Consider the following 13,681-nt stretch of genomic DNA (forward strand, 5'->3'; position numbering starts at 1 on the left):
CGGCAAAGGGGATGACCAAGCCTTGGCACCGGCTTTATTTGGAGCACCTGTTTGGGAACTCGGTTATTCGGCGGGTTGAAACCCTGACTGTTTAATGGTATGATTATCCCCCGTAAAACGATCTGCAAATGTGCACCAGCGGGGGTTTACGAGCGCTTGGGTATAGATGCGCCACTCGGGAGCCCCCTAAAGACATCTTTTTAATACTGTTTGGTAAGTGCAATTTATATGGCTATCATATTTAAATTAATTTAATAGCCTATAATTGTTTCTGGCTATTCTTACCATAAACAATTGTGATTTTAGCACAGAGGAGTGCACATTACATCCAGTTTTTTTTTTTTTTTTATTCTGAATAATGCCCAGTATTGATGCAAACACAATACAGTTACTGATTCTGCCTGTCACAAAATGGTGCAAATTGCACCCTAGGGGTTGACAGCTTTGGTAAACAGGGACCAGTATGTGCTCCTTAATGCATGGGTTGCTCTTCCAGTAATGAAAATAAAATACAACATGACATCAGCACTTAGACTACAGCTATCCAGCCTTTATCTTGATAAAGGAGACATACCAATTACCAGGGAGTTTGTACAGAGCCATAAAGTATATACTTATTGCTGTGATGCGCCACTCGGGAGCCCCCTAAAGACATCTTTTTAATACTGTTTGGTAAGTGCAATTTATATGGCTATCATATTTAAATTAATTTAATAGCCTATAATTGTTTCTGGCTATTCTTACCATAAACAATTGTGATTTTAGCACAGAGGAGTGCACATTACATCCAGTTTTTTTTTTTTTTTTTGACACAGGGGTCTGAATAATGCCCAGTATTGATGCAAACACAATACAGTTACTGATTCTGCCTGTCACAAAATGGTGCAAATTGCACCCTAGGGGTTGACAGCTTTGGTAAACAGGGACCAGTATGTGCTCCTTAATGCATGGGTTGCTCTTCCAGTAATGAAAATAAAATACAACATGACATCAGCACTTAGACTACAGCTATCCAGCCTTTATCTTGATAAAGGAGACATTACCAAACTGAACCAGTTGGGATTCAAGAAACACATGTACATGGATGGGAGTGGTTAACATGTAGCCAGAAAGTATATCAGAATGGATAACCAGCGGTACACTGCTGTGCTATTCCTAATCTACATTAATGATTTAGATTCTGGTTGCATTTAAATTTGCAGACTCACAAAAGTAGAGGAGTGGCAAACACTGTTGCAGCAGCAAAGGTCATCAAAATGATCTAGACAAGATTTAACTGGGCAGAACATGGCAAATGACATTTAATAGAGAAAAGTGTAAGGTACTGCACGCAGGAAATAAAAATTCATAAATATCATATGGGAGATAAAATTGAGAAGGAATCTATGAAAAAGAAGGAGTTTTTGTTGAAAAATGTCATCTAGAATGTGGGGAAGCTATAAAAAAGCTAACAAGATCTCGGATACATTGTGAAAAGTGTTGAATTTTCAAGGGAAGTGGTTAAAACTGTACAATGCATAATCATCTTGAATATTGTGTGCAGTTCTGGTCACCTCGCTATAAAAAAGATATTGCTGCTCTAGAAAGAGTGCAAAGAAGAGCGACCAGAATTATTCCGGGCTTAAAAGGCATGTCATATGCAGACAGGCTAAAAGAATTGAATCTGTTCAGTCTTGAACAAAGAAGACTACGTGGCGACCTAATTCAAGCATTCAAAATTCTAAAAGGTATTGACAGTGTCGACGCAAGGGACTTTTTCAGCCTGAAAAAAGAAACAAGGACCAGGGGTCACAAATGGAGTTTAGAGCAAAGGGGCATTCAGAACAGAAAATAGGAGACACTTTTTTACACAGAGAATTGTGAGGGTCTGGAATCAACTCCCCAGTAATGTTGTTGAAGCTGACACCCTGGGATCCTTCAAGAAGCTGCTTGAGGAGATTTTGGGATCAATAAGCTACTAACAACCAAACGAGCAAGATGGGCCAAATGGCCTCCTCTCGTTTGTAAACTTTCTTATGTTCTTATGTATAATACCTCTAATTTCTGTGTTCTTGTGCGTATTTTAGACTTTTAGTCTTGTTCCCCTTAATAGTATTCTTACTGCAACACATCCTTTAAGTCCTGATTTCAAGAGTGACCTTCGTACTGTTGATTTGATGGACAACGACACCTGTGCCTTCTGTTTATAAATATGATTTATTCTTAGGGTTGCCACCTTTTCCACAGACTAAACCCGGACATATTTCTCAGTCAGCCAAGGTCGATCAAAACTGCAGCATACTGTAATACAGTTTAACACAATACCACCAGATCTTGATATAAATCAATAATCAAGCCATATACACAGTATTGTGCTGTTTGTATTTCTATCAATCGAAATAGTTAAAACTACAAAACAACAGCACTAAGGTTGTGTGTCGATATAAAGAGACAAAATTTGTAAAAATTACTGCTTTGTCACCATTTATTGTTCATTTTTCTCTCTAGACTTTTTTTTTGCTATTGGTTGTTATATTGAATTCTATAGCACTTGTGTATAAATGATTTATTCTCTTCATAATGCAGTTATTGAATAATTGAATAAAACAACTACATTTTCTTCTGGTTTTTATTTATACAATTCAAGGTTAAAAGGTTTTACATAAGATTTTTTTTTTTACATACTGTAGAATATTCTGTACGCATTCCAGCTAGATGTGTACCAATGGGCCACCGTACTAGTTGTGGTAGTTCCTGTTAGCAGGTCCTGTCTGGTTTTTTATTTAGTACTGTAATGGCGATCACCAGTCAAGTCCATGTCAGTTGTTATTAAAATATAATTAAACCAAACCTCTTGTCATTCAACATGTACTTTAATATTTTGCTTAGTCTGGACTACTTCCATAAAATAGCTGACAGTGCTGAAAATAGACAATTTTGTCATACAGACCATAGTTTGGACAAAATCTTGTAGCTCATCAACAGTAGAAGATATTTGATATCTGATTTTTTAAAATTTGAAGTCCTCATAAAATGTCTATCCTAGAAAGGGGTCAAAATTGCCAGTATTTTAAAAATATGATTTACTAGCTGAAGTACCCAGCATTGCCCAGAAAAATTAAATATTTTAATATTTCAAGCATGACAAATTGTGGAACGGTAGCCTTATGGTTTCCTCTAATTTAGCAATCTTGGGTGTCACACAATACCCCTTTCCCTTTTTAAAACTTTATTTTATTTTTTTTTATTTATTTTTTTATTTTTTTAAATTGTTCTTTTAAATTTTTTTTTTGGTTTTGTGGGTTTCTTTAATTTGAGATACATGGTTACAGTAGTGATCCAGTGTTACTAAACAAAGCACTCAAGGGTCAAAATTTTGGATCCAAACATAGTCCTCGACATTCCCCTGGATAAAGAGGAGGCCATGCAAAGTTCAGCTGCACTGGCTCCTGTGGGGTCCGCATGCATAAAGGAACAGACAGACTTTCTTCTTTATACTGTATATTAAGATTATTATATCTTTTTTATGATTTTTTGGGGGGGCATGGCTTATTAAAAAAAAAAAATACATTCCACAACAAAATATATTATATCATTGGAAGAGGCTACTTACTTTCTATGGATATGTTGGTTTTTAATTTATGATTTATTGTTGCCAAACGACAAGCACTAAAACACAAAGTGGTCATATTAATGCCTGTATATGGTCATTTATTTAGGGAGGAAAGGGTTCAGTAGCATCTATCAAGAATAAAAAAATCAAAATATGTATTAAATTAGTGACGCTGTATTATTACTGCCATCTACTAACACCACCAGGCTTGAGCAAATTCATTGAACAGGATTTGTTCAAAAAGACAAATACATGCTTAACATTAGTTTTCTGCAAGACATAATGCAGTTCCAGAAAGTCCTGGGTGGGTTAGCATCTGTTGGTTCCGGTTGTTCCCACTAATATATATATATATATATATATATATATATATATATATATATATATATATATATATATATATATATATATATATATATATATATATATATATATATATATATATATATACTGTGCAAAAGTTTTAGGCAGGTGTGAAAAAATGCTGTAAAGTAAGAATGCTTTAAAAAAAAATAGACATGTTAATAGTTTATATTTATCAATTAACAAAATGCAAAGTGAGTGAACAGAAGAAAAATCTACATCAAATCCATACTTAGTGTGATCACCCTTTGCCTTCAAAACAGCATCAATTCTTCTAGGTACACTTGCACAAAGTCAGGGATTTTGTAGGCATATAGTCAGGTGTATGATTAAACAATTAAACCAAGCAGGTGCTAATGATCATTAATTCAATACGTAGGTTGAAACACAATCATTAACTGAAACAGAAACAGCTGTATAGAGGAATAAAATTGGGTGAGGAACAGCCAAACTCAGCTAACAAGGTGAGGTTGCTGAAGACAGTTTACTGTCAAAAGTCATACACCATGGCAAGACTGAGCACAGCAACAAGACACAAGGTAGTTATACTGCATCAGCAAGGTCTCCCTGGCAGAAATTTCAAGGCAGTCAGGGGTTTCCAGATGTGCTGTCCAAGCTCATTTGAAAAAGCACAAAGAAACGGGCAACGTTGAGGTCCTTAGATGCAGTGGTCGGCCAAGGAAACTTACTGCAGCAGATGAAAGACACATCATGCTTACTTCCCTTCGCAGTCGGAAGATGTCCAGCAATGCCATCAGCTCAGAATTGACAGAAAACAGTGGGACCCTGGTACACCCATCTACTGTCCGGAGAAGTCTGGTCAGAAGTGGCCTTCATGGAAGACTTGCGGCCAAAAAGCCATACCTCCGACGTGGAAACAAGGCCAAGCAACTCAACTATGCACAAAAACACAGGAACTGGGGTGCAGAAAAATGGCAGCAGGTGCTCTGGACTGATGAGTCAAAATTTGAAATATTTGGCTGTAGCAGAAGGCAGTTTGTTCGCCAAAGGGCTGGAGAGTGGTACACAAATGAGTGTCTGCAGGCAACAGTGAAGCATGGTGGAGGTTCCTTTGAAGTTTGGGGCTGCATTTCTGCAAATGGAGTTGTGGATTTGGTCAGAATTCATGGTCTCCTCAATGCTGAGAAGTACAGGCAGATACTTATCCATCATGCAATACCATCAGGGAGGCATCTGATTGGCCCCAAATTTATTCTGCAGCATGACAACGACCCCAAACATACAGCGAAAGTCATTAAGAACTATCTTCAGCGTAAAGAAGAACAGGAGTCCTGGAAGTGATGGTATGGCCCCCACAGAGCCCTGATCTCAACATCATCAAGTCTGTCTGGGATTACATGAAGAGAGAGAAGCAACTGAGGCTGCCTAAATCCACAGAAGAACTGTGGTTAGTTCTCCAAGATGTTTGGGCCAACCTACCTGCCGAGTTCCTTCAAAAACTGTGTGCAAGTGTACCTAGAAGAATTGATGCTGTTTTGAAGGCAAAGGGTGGTCACACCAAATATTGATTTGATGTAGATTTTTCTTCTGTTCACTCACTTTGCATTTTGTTAATTGATAAATATAAACTATTAACATGTCTATTTTTGAAAGCATTCTTACTTTACAGCATTTTTTCACACCTGCCTAAAACTTTTGCACAGTACTATATATATATATATATATATATATATATATATATATATATATATATATGTAGCGCTCTCGGTTCCCGCAGGCAGGCGCATCACACAGAGCGAGGCAATCCACACACAGGCGGAGGGCGAGCACGAATCCCGGACCTTTCGCACTAAAGCACAGCGCCGATACCGCTGTACAAAAGAGCCGACTCTTTTGCAAGGAGCGTATATCAGGGTTATATTTCTGTATTACATCACCTATCAGCCCTGCTGCTGCCTTCCCCTGTGCAAGCTACACTCTCCCCTGCCAGCCTCAAGTCTGCCCCGGACTTGCTCACCAGGCTACAGTCCGACAAATGCGTGCCGGGGTACCTGTGTCCACTCCTGACACCAGTTGTAATGACCATGGGCCTACCAGAAATATCATCCTCAATGTACCATCAAGACCATTGGTGTATTTCCTTTTATTTATAAAGTATTTTAAGAATGCTATTTTCTCCCTTTGTTCTGTAAGGAGGTAGGGTCACGTGACCTCATTCCAACCCTTAGGCAAAGGCAGAATTCTTACAAACAGAAAATTCCCATACAAATCCTTCATACACAAAAGAAAATATTCAAGGTAAGTATATTGTTGTTTTAACAGGAATATGTGCACTTTTAAACTGGTTAAAAATAAGGACTCAAATAATTTGTACTGGTACCAACAAATATCTAATAAACAGTCAAAGTTATTCATTAATTTAAATCCAATATTTTCTTTCTACATAAGTGTGTAAAAAAGAAAGCAACAATGAGTTGCTCAGGGTTAGACACACAAGTACATTTGACTTTGTGTAGACATGGGTGTTTAATTATAATACAGATGCTAAATATTTTCCCCATGTTTGTTCACTTATCAGGTTGGATAGAAGGTGGGGATTAAGCAATAAACCATGCCACGTGGGCATTGTAGTGAATTTTATTGTTTGTTTGGTTTTTTTTGCTTAGTTTAAACAGGCACAGACAGCAATCTGTTTTACTTTAGTTTGTAAGTTATATGCCTTCACTATCGCTATGCAGGTTTTCATATGCATAGCCTTGTATTCATTTACTATGGTGCATTCATTTGGTATGTTTGGATTTTTATGATAAATTACACACAGTATGTTTTATTTTGTTTTACTACCCGGTTACCAATTATTAATTTGACATTCATGCAGTTATCGTGCAGTTAACAACATAACATGGAGCACATGTCTGTTTAGTAGTTTTCTGCACTAAAAGAGACTACACAAGTCAAAATATCTGAAAAGAGTGGAGGCATGTGCACTACATAAAGTAATTAACTATGTACTCTATAATGCATACAAAAGATCAATATACCTTCCTGCTATAGCTTCCACGAACCAATATAACCCCCTCCACAACACATCTGTTCCCTATACTGCCATTCATGTTTGTTATTTATAAACCACAGCAGTCCACATGAAATGTTCTAGTGATACGCATGTTAATTTATTGGATGCATAGCATTCTCTTGTCTCCTTCTTTCTTTCAGAATGTGAGTTGGTTTGCATGCAGGCCAAACACTGCTGTGCTGGTATGTATATGACTATATGTGGTATGCTAGCAGTTCTCTGGGTTTCTTTGGGATAAAGTATGGTAATATAATAGTATCCCAATGCTATTTTGTCTGGTTATTAGTATTTGTATCAATTTCCGATCACTCTATGAGCCTAGTGCAGATTGTCATGGGAGCCAACCTTTTAAAACTGTATGAACTGCGGTATGAAAAAAACACATTTATTTTGCACCAAAAAAAAAAAAAAAAAAAAAAAAAAGATTGTACTTGTCACATTGAGCCCTATTTCCCACTGTTCTGTAAAGGCACAAACTGACACATATACTGTAAAAACACCAAAATGCTAGTAGAGTTTACTGAGAGTAGTGTGAAGTGCAGTTAGGTGGATGTCCTGTCTGTATTTCAGAGAAGCAGTGCATCCAGGACCCTATTGACAGATGTGACCAGACAGCAAAAAGAAGGGAGGTCATGATTATTGGGGACTCCATATTGAGAAACACAGCAAGTTCAATTTGCAGTTTGGACCCCCTTACTACAATAGTGTGCTGCCTTCCGGGAGCCTCGGTCAAGCACATCACTGAGAATGTGGACAGGCTCCTAGAACGAAAAGGAGACGACCCGGTAGTAGTCGTCCACATCGGTACAAACAACATTGGAAGAGACAGGCCAAAATCCCTGCAAAACAAATTCAGAGAGCTAGGAAGGAAATTAAAAGAGAAAACCAAAACTGTGGTATTTTCTGGTATACTACAGGCACCTTGCAAAGGACCATATGGACAGCTGGAAATAATTAATCAAAACGCATGGCTGAAGACGTGATGCACACGGGAAGGCTTCACCTATCTTGATCATTGGACCACATTCTACAACAAGGACTATCTGTATAGACGGGATGGACTGCACTTAAATAACAAGAGAACCAGTCTACTTGGAGAAAAGATCCTCGAGCAGGTTCAGAAGCATTTAAACTAGAAAGGAAGGGGAGAGAAATCAACAAAAAAACAGAAGGGAGACCGCATCAAAACAAGGACAACAACTCAGGTAAGACAACCATTAAATGTATTTATCTAAATGCTAGAAGTATCAGAAACAAAATTCTAGAACTTGAAGCTACTGCACTAACAAGTAACTATGATGTGATAGGTGTTTGTGACAGAGATCGAATGACGCTTGGTGTTAGATCTCCTTCCTGACCGGTGATGGCACTAGAAAGAAGGAACAGAGTAACCTTAAACAAATGGCAAGACAATTTATTCCGAAGGGTATGTGGAAGTCGGCCATTTAGGAAAGGGGCGGAGCTACAGCACCCAAGCTCGCTGACCCAGACGGTAAACGACGTGGCACCTGAGGATTGGAGGAGCGGAGGCACTCATTAACCTAGGGGTCATGGGCGAGGGTATAAATAGGGGGGCGTGGCTTTGTGATCTGTTCCTTTGCAGATGGTTATGCTAAATAACCCAGAAGGAGCCCATTTGAATACCAAAACCGTGAGTGTCCTGCTTGTTTGTGTATTAACACTGTTTGTCTTGTGTTGTTTTCACTAAGACTACTGAGCACGATCTGGAGCTGCAGCCGCAGGCCAGCGTAAAACCCGAATATCACCATTCACCTTTCCACTACAGGAACCGTCTCTTTGCACCACGAGCACTAAAATCACGCACTGTCAGAACTGTGTCTGTGTTTTGTGTTTTGTGTGGGTGAAAGAACTGGACTTTGGGTTACGGGTCAAACCCGTGGGATTATAAATTAGAAGTGATACACGCCGCTGTACCACTTCCAACATTATTATTATTTGCAGGTTTGCTATAAGGCTCTGGACATTGAATTCATTTAATAAACACCCTTGCACCTGTATATCATCGTCTGTGTCATTTATCTACTCTGCACTGCACTCAACTGCACGTATTCACCACTTTGCCACAGTGTTACTGAAACTTGGTTGTCTGAAAGTGATGGGGACGAAAATAATATTTGTGGGTATACACTGTATAGGAAAGACAGGCAGGACAGAAGAGAAGGAGGGGTAGCGCTATACATAAGAAACAGTCTTGAAGCCCAGGGGTTAAACCTGGACAAAGAAAATAAAGCCGAATCAATATGGGTCAGAATAACGGACAAAAATTCAAAGGGCATAATAATAGGAGCATGCTATAAACTGCCAGATTCAGACGGTGAGCAAAATAATCTGTTATACAATGACAATAGAAATGTGTGTAGCAAAGGAGAAGCCATACTAATGGGGGATTTCAACTTCCCCCATATAAAATGGGAAAACCCGGTGTGTAGCATGAAGGATGAAATAGAAATGGTGGAAATGAAAAATGACTGCTTCCTAACACAATTTGTCAAGGCACCGACTAGAGGGGAGGCATGCCTTGATTTAGTCTTTTCAAATAACGAAGACAGAATAACTAAAACAGAGGTCAGAAAACCACTGGCAAACTCAGACCACAGCATGGTCTCATTTGAAGTCATTTTTAAAACCCCAAAAGTAATGACTAAAGCTAAGGTTGACAATTTTAGAAAGGCAAACTATGAAGGTATGAAACAGAGACTAACGGAAGTAGATTAGAGTAAAATAGAGAAAACACCCACAGAAAAAGGATGGTTGTTCTTCAGAAATGTAGTACTAGAGGCACAAAACAATTACATCCCTAAAATAGACAAATCTAAATGTAAAACTAAATGGCCAAAATGGTTTAATAGATCAATTTAATAGAGTCAAAAAGGAAGTTAGAAAGGCCAAGAGAGAAATAGAAATGAACATTGCTAAGGGGGCTAAAACCAATTCCAAAATGTTTTTCCAATATTACAACAGCAAGAGAACATTCAAAGAGGAGGTCAAATGTTTAAGAGATACAAATGGCAAAATCGTAAATGAAGAAAAAAAATAGCAAATATATTAAATGATTACTTTTCACAAGTTTTTACAAAGGAAGATACTGACAACATGCCCCACATGTCATCCAGTTCCTATCCAGTTTTAAATAACTTTAGCATAACTGAGGCAGAAGTGTTAAAGGGACTAGGAGCTCTTAAAATAAACAAATCCCCTGGGCCGAATGAGATCCTCCCAATAGTAATCAAAGAAATGAAAGAAGTTATTTACAAACCGCTAACCAAGATCATGCAACAGTCTCTTGACACAGGGGTGGTACCGACAGACTGGAAAATTGCAAACGTAATACCGATCCACAAAAAGGGAAACAAAACTGAACCAGGTAACTACAGACCAGTAAGCCTGACTTCTATTATATGCAAACTTATGGAAACTATAATAAGATCCAAAATGGAAAATTACCTATATGGTAACAGGGTCCTGGGAGACAGTCAACATGGTTTTAGGAAAGGGAGATCGTGTCTAACTAACTTGCTTGATTTTTTTGAGGATGCAACATCGATAATGGATAATTGCAAAGCATATGACATGGTTTATTTAGATTTCCAGAAAGCTTTTGACAAAGTCCCGCACAAAAGATTAATTCTCAAAACTGAACGCAGTTGGGATTCAAGGAAACACATGTACATGGATTAGGGAGCGGTTAACATGTAGAAAACAGAAAATACTGTTTAGAGGAAAAACCTCAGAATGGAGTGTGGTAACCAGTGGTGTACCACAGGGATCAGTATTAGGTCCTCTGCTATTCCTAATCTACATTAATGATTTAGAATCTGGTATAGTAAGCAAACTTGTTAAATTTGCAGACGACACAAAAATAGGAGGAGTGGCAAACACTGTTGCAGCAGCAAAGGTCATTCAAAATGATCTAGACAAGATTCAGAACTGGGCAGACACATGGCAAATGACATTTAATAGAGAAAAGTGTAAGGTACTGCATGCAGGAAATAAAAATGTACATTATAAATATCATATGGGAGATACTGAAATTGGAGAAGGAATCTATGAAAAAGACCTAGGAGTTTTTGTTGACTCAGAAATGTCTTCATCTAGACAATGTGGGGAAGCTATAAAAAAGGCTAACAAGATGCTCAGATACATTGTGAAAAGTGTTGAATTTAAATCAAGGGAAGTAATGTTAAAGCTGTACAATGCACTAGTAAGACCTCATCTTGAATATTGTGTTCAGTTCTGGTCACCTCGCTATAACAAAGATATTGCTGCTCTAGAAAGAGTGCAAAGAAGAGCGACCAGAATTATTCCAGGCTTAAAAGGCATGTCATATGCAGAAAGGCTAAAAGAATTGAATCTGTTCTGTCTTGAACAAAGAAGACTACACGGCGACCTAATTCAAGCATTCAAAATTCTAAAAGGTATTGACAATGTTGACCCAAGGGACTTTTTCGACCTGAAAAAAGAAACAAGGACCAGGGGTCACAAATAGAGATTAGACAAAGGGGCATTCAGAACAGAAAATAGGAGACACTTTTTTACACAGATAATTGTGAGGGTCTGGAATCAACTCCCCAGTAATGTTGTTGAAGCTGACACCCTGGGATCCTTCAAGAAGCTGCTTGATGATATTCTGGGATCAATAAGCTACTAACAACCAAAAGAGCAAGATGGGCCGAATGGCTTCCTCTCGTTTGTAAACTTTAAGTTCTTAACAGAACCTTAATTATTCAGACTATGAGAGTTTATTCCCATTGCAGTCTATACTGATGAAAAATGAATGGAGGATAGTTTGTATTTATAAACACCCACTCATACAGATATGTTGAGAGGGATCTATTGTAACAGAATATACCAGTTAGTTTGTTTGACTTATTTTATTAATACAGGAATGAGATTAAATAGTAAAAACGCATAACAGTACAGGATAATTGAACAAATGTACAGTGATTAGTCAAACTCAAGAATCAAATCATTTACTAATTTAAATGAAAGTGCAATAAATAATAATAATAATAATAATAATAATAATAATAATACAAATATTATAATAAAACATAACATTAGGTTTTAATAAAACACATGTAACCCAGTCAATTAAAGTCAGTGGCCCGTATTCACAAAGCTTTTAAAACACAGTATTTAAAGCTTTTTTATTTTTAAATATGGCCATAGTATGTAGGGGATGCAGATCTGTGAAACCACCATGAAGGTATAATAAGGTAGTCAAAGAGAAGTAGTCAGGATAGCAACTCCCATGTTAAAACTGTAATAGGGCCCTGTATTGCAATACCTAGTAACTTACAATAAAATAGGTTTTGAAAATAAAAACTTTAACTTAAAACTGCAAAACATCAGTGCACAACATTTTATTTTTTGGTTGACTTTAAATTAAAATATAAAAGTAAATAAATATATAAAGACAGTACATAGAACATTGCAAAAGCATGACTGCGCAGTAAAATGTGTAAATATGAGGCTTCTGCTAAAGTCCACTTATGCTGGTATTGTTGTTCATAGTACATTTTTCAAGATTTTGTTGTTTTCTTTCCTTAATTTGAGGTGTTAATTTGTTCAAGTAATTAATTAGAAGTGGTTGGTCAAATCTTTAAGGAGAACATAATACTGTTACCACAGCTTGACTACTATGATTATTAATAATAAGAAGAAGAAGAAGAAGAAGAAGAATTTCCAGTAGAGAAAGATTGGTAGGTTGAACCACCTACTTAGAAATAAGAAACAATACTATGTTTGTTTAATGTACAACCAATTGTTTTTCAATTAACTAACTGCAAATCAATCTAAGCACTTTTAATCATCGACCAAAAAACATATGGGTTTCTTTTATGTTGCACTCAGAAAACTCTCTAGGTCCCTTTCCAATGATACTTATTGCAGCACTATGAGGTAGTTTGCTCTTTAAAGAAATACAAAAACTAATGACGTGAAAACATTTCAGTTTGCACATTTTTGTGCAGTTCATTTTGCCCATTAAAACAGAGTACAATGAAACCAAATATACATACACAGTAGTATCGATCTAACAGGAATAAACTTAATCATTTAAAAAACATGAACAATTCTATTTTTAAATGAGAGATATATAATTCAACATATGAATTAGTATTATATGATAAACAAAGTAAAACCTGGGAATGCATGAAACAAAGGTACAGTTACTTTTGTGATCTCGAACGCTAGTGTCACCAAAGTAACGTTATATTACATGATAATAAAAAATAAAAAAGTTAGTCGGTTACGTTCCTTATGGAAAATAGTAAAACTTGTATCTAGGCATCTAACAGAAAAACCTGTATCTAGCAGAAAAACTGTCAGTTGTCAGATGCTAACACAAGAGGTCAGAATTATTGAAATAAAAAAGCCACACCATCTTGTATTCTCCCAAGAAACAACCTTTGAATTAAACCGTTTGTAAATAGAGCAGCCTATTTTTAAATCTGCATTTCAAGACGAGCCATTAATTATTATTTAGTTACAAAATAAGAGTAACCCTGTGATTTCTTAAAATTGAGGCATCAAAATTGAATCTGTGTTTACGATTCTGAGTGGGTTATAGTTTTCTTAAAATACAATAATGCTACCTATTAAAAAAACAGCTACAAACAACAGACATTGAACTGATATATCTCAATAACACGGCCTGCACTTTTTGC

The sequence above is a fragment of the Polyodon spathula genome, chromosome 19 (assembly GCF_017654505.1).
Source record: "Polyodon spathula isolate WHYD16114869_AA chromosome 19, ASM1765450v1, whole genome shotgun sequence".
Taxonomy (NCBI): domain Eukaryota; kingdom Metazoa; phylum Chordata; class Actinopteri; order Acipenseriformes; family Polyodontidae; genus Polyodon; species Polyodon spathula.